We start from the raw sequence: 12,046 nt of genomic DNA on the forward strand, positions 1-12,046 counted from the left end.
AAACAAATAAAAAATAATTAGAACTAAAAAATAAAAATGAGAAATATACAAATGTATAGATAAGGCAATAATGTAAATCAGTATAATGTAAATGTACAATGTTAAGTGTGAAGGAGTGCATGTTAAGTCCAGTTCACAAGAGAGGCTATGGAGCAGTGAGTTGTCTGCCAGCCAGATGTGAATTATTGTACAGAGTTATTGCAGTAGGCAGGAATGTTCTCCTGTACCTGTCCTTGTGACTGCGGAGCTGGAGCAGTCTGTTGGAGAAGGAGTTCCGCTGTCTGTCCAGCTGCAGGTGGAGAGGGTGGGTGGGGATATCCATGATGGACAACAGTCTGTTCAGAGTCCTCGTCTCCACCACAGCCTCAAAATTGTCCAGTTTGATGCCGATGACAGAACCAGCTTTCCTGATCAGTTTATTGATTCTGATGGTGTCACCGGCCCTGATGCTGCCCCCACAACAGATGGCAGCAAAGAAGAGTGCACTAGCAACAACAGACTGGTAGAAGATCTCGAAAATCTTGCTGCACACGTTGAAGGATCTCAGCTTCCTCAGGAAATAGAGTCGGCTCATCCCCTTCTTGTACACAGCGTCAGTGTTGGCCCTCCAGTTCTGTCTATTGTCAAGGTGCACTCCAAGGTACTTGTAATCCTCCACCACAGCCACATCCTCACCCAGAATGCACAGGGGCAGTGAAGACGTCCTCTTCTTCCTGAAGTCAATGACCATCTCTCTGGTCTTGGCCACATTCAGAAGCAGATCATTTTCCCCCATCCACTCCACAAAATCCTCCACTAGCACCCTGTACTCCTCCTCCCGTCCATCCCTTATGCAGAGTCATCCGAAAATGTCTGCAGATGGCATGAATCTGAGTTGTATTTAAAGTCAGTGGTGTATAAAGTGAACAGGAAAGGAGACAGGGTTAGGGTTAGGGTTGACAACCGGCACTATTCGTCAGCCTGTCTCTCCCCTTGAACCCTGTGATAGCCTTCATCCCAGTCCAGACCTCCCTGTTATTGTTCTGCTCGAGCTTGGCCTCCAGCTTCTTCCTGTAGGAATCCTTGCTCTTCCTAAGCTTGTCCATCAGGTCAAGCTGGATGCTCCTCAGCAGTGGTTTGTCCCCAGAATTGAAAGCTTCTTCTTTTTGTTTAAAAGCTGTTTCAGGTCCCTTGTAATCCAGGGTTTATGTTCGGAAAGCAGGGAACAGATTTAGCTGGTAATATTGTTTGCTCACAGAAGTTGATCTAATCTGTGATGCAATCGGTCATGTTGTTGATGTCCTCTCCATGTGGCACACAAAGCACATCCCAGTCCGTGGTCTCGAAGCAGTCCTGTAGAGCGTCATTGGCCTCAGGGGTCCACTTCCTCACAGTCCTAGTGGATACAGGCTGCCTCTGAACAAGGGATACATATTTTGGTGCCAGAAAGACAAGGTTGTGGTCTGATCTGCCCAGGCGGGGAGGGCAGCGGCACAGTATGCATTCTTGGAATTAGCATATAAAAGGCCCAGTGTGTTGTTGTCTCTGGTGGGGCATTTTACATACTGAGTGAATGTTGGTAAAGTTTTGTCCAGTTTTGCATGGTTAAAATCCCCAGTGATGGTGATGAATGCATTTGGGTGTAGTGTTTGGAGTTTGGCCACAGTGGAGTGGATGACGTCACCAGCCACCTCCACATCAGCTGATGGAAGAATGTAAACAGCAACAACAATGGCGTAGTGAACCTCTCGGGGCTGGTAAAATGGACGTAATCCAACAGCTAACAGCAATGTCCGGGCAACAGAAACGCTCCTTCACAGTAACATGTCCAGGATTACAACATTGTTCACTCACATACAGTGCAATCCCTCCTCCTTTCTTCTTACCGCTCAGAGTAGCGTCCCTTAGAATTAGAACAAGATGGCGCCGAGGATGGCTGCCGTGTCTCGAGCTCCTCACCAACTCACATCTTAGTGTTTTTATTGTTTTACGTTGTTGTTTGTTTTTAACTTTTTTTGCAACATGTAAACCGCCCAAGCAAGCCCTATCATCCAATATGATAGAGAACAACTTTTACACATCAGGTCGCTGGTGGACAGCAATAATCCACAACGACCTGCAAACAATGGAAAGGAAAAGACGGCGAGGATCCCGGGCCGGGGTCCTGGTCAGACTGAGAAAACGTGAAAACAGGCCTCCTCTACAGAGTTTACTTCTGGCAAATGTCCAATCCCTGGATAATAACCTGGACGAATTCCGTAGCAGGATGGCATTTCAATGGGACCCCTCGTTGCCGGACATCGCCATTGCTCCGCACGGATTCTCCATTCATCACCAAGACCGGACAATAAACTCAGGGAAGAGAAAGGGAGGAGGTGTGTGCTTCTTGATTAACAACAACTGGTGCTCAGATGTGGACATACTTTCTTCGGGCTGTTCTCCCAGCCTAGAGCACATCATGATCGAATGCCGGCCTTTTTATCTGCCGAGGGAGTTCACATCTGTTGTTCTAACAGCAGTGTATGTTCCGCCGCACGCTGACAACAACACAGCGCTGGAGGAGCTGTATGGGATTATCGACAGGACAGAGACTTCTCGGCCAGAGGCCGCATTTATTGTGGCCGGGGATTTTAACAGAGCCAACATGAAGAAAGTCCTGCCGAAATACTATCAGCACGTCAGCTGCCCCATGCGTGGTGGAAATACACTGGACCATGTTTACACTCCTTTCCGGCATGGATATAAAGCCCTCCCCCGCCCCCCCCCCCCTTCGGCAAGTCAGACCACATATCCAGTGCTTAATTTGTAAATCATAAGGTGCCAGAACGCAAAGTACATGACCGCTCAGGGATGACGAGACGCGTACAGGTCCCGGAACATATACATAAAAGGTGCTGAAAACAACATGAAAATGTCCACTTGCAACGCTGTGGGACATACAAGCCTCGATTTCAAATAGTATCCATGGTATAAATGTTATGACGATAATTTACAATTATTTTAGGATAGTACGCACAACGCACAACAACAACACATCACCACAGGTGGGACTTCAGTATACAGCCAGCAATCAATTTCTCAACAGGTTTAATGTGTAAAAAAAATATTTATTATTCAAAGATTGGCACGGCGGCCTATTAATAGACAGTATGTTTGCTCACCATATTTAGTTGTTTAAAACACCCCACATCACGAGCATGTCCGGATTGTCCTCCATCTCTTTTTTTCTACTTTTACTGCGTGTGTCTGTGGCAGTTCTGTGTCCTTTGGCCACCCAGGACCTCACGTACGGGACTGGATTGAATTTAGCCAGGGGGGGTCCAACAAGATTTAGGAAGAGTAAAGATGACATGGTGGATGTGAGCAAAGAGCTACGGTTGGGAGTGCAAATCAAGTTCATTTGTGAAAATCCGCGCTCACATTCAGCACTTGCAATTGGAATGCTGTTGACAGCAACAAGTAACTCCATCAGCTCATCGGGGGGGTCTTTGCCATCTGAGTCTCTGTACCTTCTGTAGGCCCGTATGACTGCGCGCGGGTTGGCAATGTTGAAGCGCTGACACAGTGACTCGACCTCAGTCTCTCCATACAGCGCACCTGCGTCCTCGGGCCAGTATTGTGCGTAAAGCACCTTCAACTCCTCAATGAACTTGTTATATCCAGTTTTATCTGGCATCCGGCCTCCTTGAGATAACATACGGTCCTCCAAGTTCTTGGCCACAGTTAGAAAAAACTGCTTGGGGTCGAGTGATCTGTCGCTTGATTTTCCTCCATTCAGCGTGATGCCATGGAAAGAGTTTTCCTCAATTCCCCTTTGGCTCAGTTCAGTGTAGCGACCTGGCCGATCCGACATGGCCTCAAGTACCCTGATTTCCCGACAAATTGACTTGTGTGCTGAAATGATGGTAATGTCTCGTTTTTGAAGCTCGACTGAGAGCTCAGATAATTCTTGCAATGCATCGCACATTATGCCTAAATTGTTCACAAACGCATGCGAAGATAAGCGCATAGCAAGCCCACTGTATGTTTGCTTTGTGACACTGTTACGGGAGGGATCTTCTGATGCAGTTTTGAAATGCTTGTAAAGTGCTGGGTAGTTCTTCCACACTGCTTCAACGGTTCTAAAACGTGATGCCACCCCTCTAGTGTCTAAAATACGACCTATTTTGCATAGCTGGACATCCAAGCTCTCAGCTGACTCTCTCAGCTCCATTCGATTTTTGTTAGATGTGCTATACAGTGCATATATCTTGTCCATCAATATTTTAAAGTGATTTATAGCACCCATCTCTTTCACTACGTCTGCGACTGCAAGCTCAAGCCTGTGGGCTGAGCAGTGCCACAGAGTAATGTTGGGAAACATGGCCTGGAGCCGACTCGCCACTCCGCTTTTACGCCCTAACATAACCGAAGCACCATCACAAGTTACTCCAATGAGGGTCTTAGAGAGAAAATCCTGTGTCAAATGCAGGCGCTCCAGAGCAGACAACAGTTTGTGGACAATACCTTGAGCAGTTAGATCATCTAGCTCTACGAGTTCAGTAAAAATGTTTGTAGGCTTGTCCATATCGGGCAACTGAGCCCTAATGTATATTATCAAGCAGCTCTTTTTGCTTAAACTGGTTGACTCATCCAGCATTACACTGATTTTGGGAGTGCACTGTACTATTTTTTCAAACAGTTTTCTTTTCATTTCTTCAGAAATATGTTTCTGTATGTTTCCACATGCAACATTGGAATGTAAAATTCTCCCCATATCGAGTCCATTTAATTCTTGGCAATCAATCTCCTGTTCGAAGCCATATGCGGGACGGTGGCGTTTAGCCTCCTTGTACGCCGTGCGAAATACGCGAGCTGTAGTGGCCATCTGTTCAGACTGACTATTAATTATAGATTGTCCTAAAGTGTCCACTTTTGCCTTTTCGAGAATGTTTGCTGCTGCTAGGTGAGCCTTGGTACGGGCATGTTCAAATACCTTTTTTCTAAGTGCGCGTTGCTGTTTTATAATATCTGAAGCAGATGAGGTTACTGTGCATAAAACCCACTCTTTTGCCAGTTTCATCCCCGACATCTTCTCTGCCCCCAAAGTCCCCACCGCCTTACACGTTGTGCAACCCAAACCTGATTTTCCCCTAAAAAGCCAGGGATAGTAAGTCTGCTTCACTTTTAGCTGAGCTTCTGTCCAAGCAGTTGTGCATCCCATCCCTGACCTGTCGCTGGACGTCCCACACTCCTCTACGCTCTCCTCTCCTACTGACTCTTCCTGCTGTAAGCCTGATGTCGCGGTTCCACTTGCCTGCTCCAGCTGTTGTACCGGGCTAGTTGATGCCAGGGTACCCACCGGTTGCTGTTGGTGGTCCACCTGGCCGACGGTAGCTGGCTCCTGCTCCGGCTGGCGGTGAACCTGACCCGCTGCTGACACGGTGCCAGCCTCCTGCCCGGACTTGGCTAGCTGTCGGTTAGCTAGCTGGCTAGCTGTTGCGGCGCTAACCTCCTGGTTTTGACCATCAACATGACCGCTGCAGCTGCCCTCGTCGCTGCTTGTGGAGGCTTTTCTGACTCGTTTTGAAGTGTCTATTACCTCTTCCTTCTTTTTGAAGAAAGACAGTAAATTTAACTGTCTTTTTGACATGCTTGCATTTAATTAGTTTCTTCCTCTCTGCGAAGTGCTCCTCATGTGGCGAATTTCAAAAGTGAACGCGTTTGTCCGTTGGTCCAGCTTTTCAGTGCGTCAACACAGATCTCCGACTCTTTCAAATCTTAATCGACATGAAAATTCTTGGGATTTTTTTCTGTAAATTAATATCTGTATATTTTATTTCATTTTAACCATTTTTTTATTTTAATTTTTTGTGAGAGGTACCGGATCTGCCCAAATAGGTGCCGGAACACAGGGTGGCCAAAATGAAGAGGTGCCGGATCCTGTTCCGGCAGGATCCGGCTCAAATTAACCACTGCACATATCTCTTCTTCTGCTCCCCGTTTACCGGCAGAGAGAGGGACCGACCTGTGACGAGGACAGTGCAGCGTTGGTCCGAGCAGTCTGACTCTGCTCTCCGCCACTGCTTTGGCCTCACGGAGTGGTATGTGTTTGAGGAGGACGATATAAACACACACACTGACGCGGTCATTTGCTACATCGGCAAATGCATCGATGACGTCGTGCCGCGGATTACTGTACGGACATTCCCAAATGAGAAGCCCTGGATAAACGGCGAGGTCCGAGCTAAACTTAAAGCACGGGCCATCGCGCACAGCGGTGGTGATTTGGATGAGTACAGGAATTCCAGGTATGCACTCCGGAGAGCTATTAGCAGTGCGAAAAGACAATACAGGGACAAGGTGGAGTCGAACTACAAGGGCTCCAACGCCAGAAATATGTGGTCTGGACTAAAAACAATAACAGACTACAGAAGGACAACGAGTGGTGCTGAGGAAGTGTCTGCATCTCTCCCAGATGAACTGAACGCATTTTATGCACGCTTTGAGAAGCCCCCGGCTGTGGAGGCACAGAAGGCCCAGGATCCCTGCTCACTGGTTTTAACCAGTGCAGATGTGTGTAGATCTCTGAAAAGGATCAACGCACACAGGGCTCCTGGACCTGATGGCATCCCTGGCCGTGCTCTCAAGGTGTGTGCAGTTCAGCTGGCAGATGTGTTCACAGACCTTTTCAATAGGTCACTGCTCCAGTCTGTAGTCTCCACATGTTTTAAAGAGTCCATCATTGTCCCTGTCCCCAAAAAGACAAAACCCATCTGCCTCAATGACTACCGCCCAGTTGCACTCACCTCCATCATCATGAAGTGCTTTGAGCGGTTAGTCAAAACTTTTATCACCTCCTCCCTCCCTGACTCACTGGACCCCCTGCAGTTTGCCTACTGAACAAACAGGTCCACGGATGATGCCATCTCCCTCACCCTCCACACTGCCCTCTCCCACCTGGACCAGAGGAACACTTATGTGAGAATGCTGTTCATTGACTACAGTTCAGCATTCAACACCATTGTGCCCTCCAAGCTCATCATTAAGCTCAGGGACCTTGGCCTCAACAGCGCCCTCTGTGACTGGATCATGAGCTTCCTAACGGGCAGATCCCAGGCAGTGCGGATGGGGAACATCACATCCTCCACCTTGACCCTCAACACCGGAGCCCCTCAGGGTTGTGTGCTCAGCCCTCTCCTCTACTCCCTGTTCACGCACGACTGCGTGGCCACACACAGCTCCAACACAATCATCAAGTTTGCTGATGACACGACCGTCATCGGCCTGATCACAGACGGCGACGAGACGGCGTACAGAGAGGAGGTCAGAGCCCTGACATCTTGGTGCTAGGACAACAACCTCCATCTCAACGTCAGCAAAACAAAGGAGCTGATTGTGGACTACAGGAAGAGGCAGAAAGAGGCACACACACCCATCACCATCGACGGGACTCCTGTGGAGAGAGTCAGCAGCTTCAGGTTCCTCTGGGTAAACATCAGTGAGGACCTGACATGGACACATCACACCAGGGTCATATCCAAGACAGCTCGACAGCGGCTCTTCTTCCTCCGCAGGCTGCGGAAGTTCAACATGGACTCCAGGATACTCTGCAACTTCTATAGGTGCACCATTGAGAGTATCCTGACTGGCTGCATCACCGCCTGGTATGGCAGTTGCACCGCCCTCAACCGTAAGACTCTACAGAGGGTGGTGAAAACTGCTCAGCACATCACCAGGACGGAGCTGCCATCCATGGAGGACCTCTACACCCAGCGGTGTAGGAAGAAGGCCGGTAGGATATTAAAGGACCCCCATCACCCCAGCAACAATCTGTTCTGTCTGCTGCCGTCTGGCAGACGGTACCGCAGCATCCGGACCAAGACCACCAGACTCAGAGACAGTTTTATACCACAGGCTATAGGACTGCTGAACTCCTGAGCTCTGTGAATGTCTACTCACATATATTTATAGTACACGCATACATATATATATATTGTGCTGGAATGGGTTTATTTTATAAGTAATTATAAGTAATTAGTGTGCTATTTCCTCCTACTGCCACTAGGTGGAGTCTTTGCTTTGGGGTTGGGCTTAACATTTGGGCAGTTATATTGAAATTCATGGTAGTAGTCATGTGACACTTATAGGAAGTGACCTTGAATCCCTTGTTTCAGTCAGACCAGTATTGGCATGGTAGTTTGAGCAGCAGCTACATCTTAATCCATCCTCTTTTGAAATCACTTATAGGAGCATCGTTTGTGAGTATTTTTGATGGATATTGTTAGTATAAATATATGATGTGTTTATTTCTGTATATTTTTGTAATATCAACGAAGTAAGTGTTATTGATCTTTGACATGCTATTTCATATATCCAGCTAGTTACTGTAGTAGCTTTCTAGGCAAGTTGTAGGCCATATGTTTGGGGATGTGTATTAGATATCTTAGTATATACATATTTTATGCTGATTGTGTATTTTATTTCTTTCTTCATTTTAGTTTTACACCTATTTGCATGCTGTCAGTTTGAATAAATCTACCAAATCTGACCAGTGTGTGATGGGAGTCATCTGTCTGTCTAATTGAAGAAGGGGGACTCTTAAGTGAGGGCAGAACATATATACAGAGGGGCAAATAAGTATTTAGTCAGCCACCAATTGTGCAAGTTCTCCCATTTAAAAAGATGAGAGAGGCCTGTAATTTTTTATCATAGGTATACCTCAACTATGAGAGACAAATTGAGAAAAGAAAATCCAGGAAATCACATTGTCTGATTTTTAATGAATTAATTGGTAAATTCCTTGGTAAAATAAGTATTTGGTCACCTACAAACAAGCAAGATTTCTGGCTCTCACAGACCTGTAACTTCTTCTTTAAGAGGCTCCTCTGTCCTTCCCTCGTTACCTGTATTAATGGCACCTTTTTGAACTCGTTATCAGTATAAAAGACACCTGTCCACAACCTCAAACAGTCATACTCCAAACTCCACGATGGCCAAGACCAAAGAGCTGTCAAAGGAGACCAGAGACTAAATTGTAGACCTGCACCAGGCTGGGAAAACTGAATCTGCAATAGGTAAGCGGCTTGGTGTGAAAAAATCAACTGTGGGAGCAATTATTAGAAAATGGAAGACATACAAGACCACTGCTAATCTCCCTCGATCTGGGGCTCCACGCAAGATCTCACCCAGTGGGGTTCAAAATGATCACAAGAAAGGTGAGCAAAAATCCCAGAACCACACGGGGGGACCTAGTGAATGACCTGCAGAGAGCTGGGACCAAAGTAACAGAGGCTACCATCAGTAACACACTACGCCGCCAGGGACTTAAATCCTGCAGTTCCAGACGTGTCCCCATGTTTAAGCCAGTACATGTCCAGGCCCGTCTGAAGTTTGCTAGAGGGCATTTGGATGATCCAGAAGAGGATTGGGAGAATGTCATATGGTCAGATGAAACCAAAATAGAACTTTTTGGTAAAAACTCAACTCGTCGTGTTTGGAGGAGAAAGAATGCAGAGTTGCATCCAAAGAACACCATACCTACTGTGAAGCATGGGGGTGGAAACATCATGCTTTGGGGCTGTTTTTCTGCAAAGGGACCAGGACGACTGATCCGTGTAAAGGAAAGAATGAATTGGGCCATGTATCGTGAGATTTTGAGTGAAAACCTCCTTCCATCAGCAAGGGCACTGAAGATGAAGCGTGGCTGGGTCTTTCAGCATGACAATGATCCCAAACACACCGCCAGGGCAACGAAGGAGTGGCTTCGTAAGAAGCATTTCAAGGTCCTGGAGTGGCCTAGCCAGTCTCCAGATCTCAACCCCATAGAAAATCTTTGGAGGGAGTTGAAAGTCCGTGTTGCCCAGCGACAGCCCCAAAACATCACTGCTTTAGAGGAGATCTGCATGGAGGAATGGGCCAAAATACCAGCAACAGTGTGTGAAAACCTTGTGAAGACTTACAGAAAACGTTTGACCTCTGTCATTGCCAACAAAGGGTATATAACAAAGTATTGAGATTCACTTTTGTTATTGACCAAATACTTATTTTCAACAATAATTTGAAAATAAATTCTTTAAAAATCAGACAATGTGATTTTCTGGATTTTTTTTTCTCATTTTGTCTCTCATAGTTGAGGTATACCTATGATAAAAAATACAGGCCTCTCCCATCTTTTTAAATGGGAGAACTTGCGCAATTGGTGGCTGACTAGATACTTTTTTGCCCCACTGTATATTATACACATCTGCCATACATATCTGTTTATAGTACACATATCTATATATTATACATATCTGCCATATACAACTGTTATACGTAATATATGCATCTGTCCATACCTCCTCATTCAACAGTGTAAAGTATTTAAATACTTTCAATGTATTCCACATATGTATATATTTCACATCCTCAAATCTTTATTGTTGTTATTGTAAATATTCTTCTCTCTTTTTGGACTATTTTATTTATCTTATTTGCACCATGTATGTTGAGTTGTTGGAGGAGCATGGGACATAAGATTTTCATTGCCAACATATACATTGTATATGCTGTGCATATGACCAATAAAACCTTGAAACCTTTCTTAATTTCGGCCCAATGTGTATTTGAGTTTGACACCCCTGATATATAGGGTCATTTTGACCCCTCATGTAAACATATGCAAAATGCTGCGCTATAATTTGCCGCTACATCCCGTTTCCAAGCAACCATTGTTTAGATGTCCTTTGTTAAGCAGGCAGTCATATCATTAGCTAGAACTAGCTAAATCTGATTGATATGGACATAAACGTGAGTAATCCGACGCAAGAGAGAGAGGGATCAGTGATCAGGATCAGCTGCTGCTGACGGAGAACACGCAGCTCCGCCCGGATTACCTGCAGCTCCGCCGCAGTGACGGAAGGGTGAGCGGAGTAAAACACACACTTGAATTTAGACTACAAACTTAGCTACTTTATCTACCTCTGGGACTACCTGAACTAGTTATAAATACATGTATTCTTTACTGTCGGGTCAATTATTACAGGATCAGCAAGCTGCATGAGACGGATACGGACTGGATGTTATGAGAGGGAGAGAGGAAAAGAGAGGCTCCGTTTATTATTCCCGTGTTATTATCCAAAGTTACTGTAAACTTTTAAATAATTTTAGAAGGTAATCTACTATTAGTACTTTTTTTAAATGTATTGAATATGTTGTTTTCTGTTTGTAAAAGCGCACCACATCCTGATTTATTGAAAAATGAAACTGAACTTTTTGATCTGTTATGATTATAAACTGAAGCAATTTAAAAATGAACCCCATTAAGTGAGTTTTAAATAGTTAAGTCCTACTAAATATATAAGGAAAGGAGGAAAACTAACAAATGAAATGTTTCAAAAATAATATCACTGCCAGTGCTGATGTGGCAGGGGGTAGTAAAAATTACCCCCGGCCAGAGGTGGCTGGCCCATAGGGGGCGCTGGGGCTCTGCCCCACCAGCTGTTGAGGGGAAAAAATATTTTTTGCATATTTTTTTTAAAATCAATGTCAGTTTTACTTAATAGTGTGTGTGCCTACATGCAATTTAAATCATTTAAACATTTCCACCAACTAACACTCATTAAACAGTGAATTTCCACTGACAGACAGTGTATCATTCTCTCATGGGGCGATCGGCAAAGTGCCCCTGACCGGCAGCTAAACAGCCAATCCGGTTATGGTTGCTAGGGGGAAATTATGAATAATTGGCCTATCAACGTCGCCAAATTTAATGCCGGTGGGGCGCTGGAAATTTAGCCCCAACTGCTACGTAAAATCAAGGTTCAAGGTTTTTATTTGTCATATGCACAGCAAATACAGCGTATATGTTGGCAATGAAAATCTTATGTCGCGTGCTCCTCCAACAACTCAACATACATGGTGCAAAAGATAAATAAAGTAGTGCAAAAAGAGAGAAGAATATTTACAATATTAACAATAAAGATTTGAGGATGTGAAATATATACATATGTGGAATACATTGAAAGTATTTAAATACTTTACACTGTTGAATGAGGAGGTATGGACAGATGCATATATTATGTATAACAGATGTATATGGCAGATA

The sequence above is a fragment of the Eleginops maclovinus genome, chromosome 16, assembly GCF_036324505.1.
Source record: "Eleginops maclovinus isolate JMC-PN-2008 ecotype Puerto Natales chromosome 16, JC_Emac_rtc_rv5, whole genome shotgun sequence".
Taxonomy (NCBI): Eukaryota; Metazoa; Chordata; class Actinopteri; order Perciformes; family Eleginopidae; genus Eleginops; species Eleginops maclovinus.